The 3,540-nt window shown below is 42.4% G+C and overlaps 1 pseudogene; it reads left to right on the forward strand.

Moving 5' to 3' along the window:
- The first annotated feature begins 2,091 nt into the window (after window positions 1–2,091).
- Window positions 2,092–2,287, forward strand: LOC136383597 (small nucleolar RNA U3; annotated as a pseudogene).
- Window positions 2,288–3,540: the final 1,253 nt, after the last annotated feature.

The following is a 3,540-nucleotide window of genomic DNA, read 5'->3' on the forward strand; positions in this document are numbered from 1 at the left end:
TAAATGTAAACCTATTTATGACATATTTTTAAAATTTTAAAAATGGTCACAACAAAGTTTGATCATTATAAGCCCTTTTGCAAATATACTCATTTTTACACACATACACCCACAATATGGTTAAATAAAAATCTAAATCAAAGTGAGAGTAGTGTTGGGGAGTGAGGTATTTTTATTTCATTATGTTTGCCTCTTAGTATCAATATTTTGTTTTGAAATCATTCTAAATTTATTTGAAGTTTAAAAAATAATACAGAGAAGCCCTATATACACTCTATACCATTCCTTCAATGATGTAATAATAACAATCTAGTAAGCAAGTATAGTAAGTTCTAATAAGTATAAGGATATCAATAATAACATAATTATAATATAATGTCAACACCGGGATATTAATATCAGTACAACTGACAGAGCTTATTCAAAGTTCTGCATGCATATATTTGAGTGTGTATGTGCACAAAGTTCTATGCGATTTTATCACATGTGTAGATGCGTGTGACCATCACAAAAATTAAGCTATAGAACAATTTCATCACCACATCCCTCATACTCTATTTTGATGGTCACCACCCGTAGGCTTGTCCCTAAACCCCTGGTAACCACTAAATCATTTCTCTATTTCCATCTCTGTAACGTGAATAGTTCAAGAATGTTACATACGTGGAATGATAGTATGTTGTAGCCTTTTAAGACTGGCTTCTTTTCACTTGGCATAATTCTCTTGAGTTCCCTTTGAATTGTTAGGAATTATTCCTTTTCATCGCTGAATAACATGCCATGGGTATGGCTGTACCATAGTTTGTTTCACCATCACCCACTGACGGACACAGAAGTGATTTCCAAATCTCTAGTCTTTATTACAAACAGTGATACTGAGACTATTTTTTATTTTATTTTATTCATTTTTACAGGGACAGAGAGAGAGTCAGAGAGAGGGATAGATAGGGACAGACAGACAGAAATGGAGAGAGATGAGAAGCATCAATCATCAGTTTTTCGTTGTTCATTGATTGCTTTCTCATATGTGCCTTGACTGCGGGCCTTCAGCAGACCAAGTAACCCCTTGCTCAAGCCAGCGACCTTGGGCTCAAGCTGGTGAGCTATTTGCTCAAGCCAGATGAGCCCGCGCTCAAGCTGGCGACCTTGGGTCTTGAACCTGGGTCTTTCTGCATCCTAGTCCAACGCTCTATCCACTGCGCCACCGCCTGGTCAGGCGATACTGAGACTATTTAGGTACGTGTGTGCATGTGTGCGTGTGTGTGTACATACATTTTCATTTCTTGTGATAAGTTTTCAAAAGTTTGATTTCGGTTCATATGGTAAGTATGTTTCGCTTTTAAAGAAATTGCCAAACTAGTTTCCAGAGTGACAGAGCAGTTCACATTTCCACCATCAATGCATGAGAGAATGAGTTTCTCTGCATTCTCACCAGCATTTGGAACTGTCCCTTTTTTTATTTTAGCTATTCTAGTAAGTACAGGAATATCTAATCATGGCTTTAATTTGCATTTCCATAGTGGTTAATGATGATGAACATCTCTTCATGTGCTTGTTTGCCACCTGGGTATTCTCTTTGGTGAGGTGTCTGTTCACAATTTTTGCCCATTTTTTTTTAATTTTAGGTGAAAGGAGGGGAGATAATAAGGTATACTCCTGCATGCACCCCGACCAGGATCCACCTGGCAACCCCATGTGGGGCTTATGCTTAAGTACTGAGTCATTTTTGCACCTGAGGCTTATGCACGGGAACCAACTAAGCTATCCTGAGCACTGGAGGCCACGCAAGAACCAATCAAGCCACTGATTGTGGGAGGGGAAGAGGGTGAGAAGGGGAAGGGGGAGGAAGGGAAGAAGCAGATGGTCGTCTCTCCTTTGTGCCCTTACCAGGAATTGCACTCTGAACGCCCATACACTGGGCTGATGCTCTACTCACCGGGCCACTGGCAGGGCCATTCTGCCCATTTTCTAACTGGATTACTTGCTTTTTTTTTACTGAAAAAGTTTTATATGTTCTTCATGGGTTCCATATACAAGTCCTTCGCCAGATAGTGGTTTCCAAATGTTTTCCTCAAATTTGTAGCTTATCTTAAGACTATACTTTCAGGGATCATTTCTATAGTTTGTAACTTATCTTTTTATCGTCTCTACAAGGTTTTTTACAGCACAGTTTTTATTTTGATGTTTTCCTCACCATTGCATCTAAAGAGCTGGCATGGCGGTGGGCGCATGGGACACCATTGGGAAATCTCTGATGAATAGAAGGAGAAAGATAAAAAAGAAGGGAGAATGAAAGAACTGGCAATTAGGGAGGAAGGAGAGGAGAAAGCAGGGGAGAATAAAGGAAAATGGAGCATCTAATCCTAGAAACAGAGCCCAAGGAATCTCAACATCACCCACATACCATACAAAGCACCATTTTTATACTGCAAAGAGTGGTTCCCCACATCTGCATGTCCACTGCAGACACACTCCCCGCCTGAGGCCACAGGCCTACAGAGGTTTGTCTCTCTCACTGAAGGAATTGTCAGAGATTCAAAAGCTAGAACTGAGCTTGTGGTAGTTCCAAACACTTTCATTACGTCACTCTTGGTTGAGACAGAAAGAACAAGACGTGTATGGACCCCTTTACAGCAAACCTGGTGTCTCTGAGACGCTGGGAAGACAGCAGATGATAGATACAATGTGACTTCTCACCTGGAGAGCCATCTGAGGCCCGAGGAAAGGCCTCATTAGACCGTGTCAGGCAGCACAGAGACAGACTGATTTAATGGACAGGGGGACAATGCGGGAAACCCTCAGACAGGAGCCTTCCCACAGATTCTTTTGAATTAGAAGTTTAAAAATACATATTCTGAGGCGAAGTAGTTTTATATTACCTGCTCAAATAAATATGCTGCTACACTCTGACACTGGGCCAGGTAGCCCACTTTCTAGGAAGGTCTGCGCCCAGCCACGGGCCGGCGTGTACAACGAGAAGGCCCGAGGGGCCAGAGCTGCACTTCTACTCGGTCTTGATCAATTTGTAGAACTCAGGGTTGAAAAATTGAGTTCATTTTCTGGCCTAAAAAAATATTGAAATGCAATTTTGAGCAGAACCTGAGAGCTCCTCCCCCCCTGATCCCTCTCCATTTCCTCTGTGTTTCCACATTTAGCACTGTCCCTGGTTCCTTCTAGAAAACCAGAAAGAAGTTACGACGGGCAGGCATATACAAGTCACACAACAGGAGAGCTGCTGGGAAAGGGGAGGTGGGCTGGAAGGTCAGAGAGCCTTACAAGGACAGGACGGGAACCTGAGCGTGCTGCTTAAGACACGGGAGAATTTGAAGGCAAATTAAGCAGAGAGCGATGCTGCAGAGATCAGAGACGGCAGGTCAGAGGCAGCAGGCCGGAGGACCATGGGCTCCTTGGCAGCTTTGCCTGTGTTGCTTTGTTAAGGCTTCTTAAAGAGTGGTTTTAGATTCACAGCTAAATTGCCCAGAAGATTTTCCACATGCTCTCTGCCCTCACGTGCACAGCCTTCCCCATTATCAACAATTT

Source organism: Saccopteryx leptura, chromosome 11 (assembly GCF_036850995.1).
Source record: "Saccopteryx leptura isolate mSacLep1 chromosome 11, mSacLep1_pri_phased_curated, whole genome shotgun sequence".
Taxonomy (NCBI): Eukaryota; Metazoa; Chordata; class Mammalia; order Chiroptera; family Emballonuridae; genus Saccopteryx; species Saccopteryx leptura.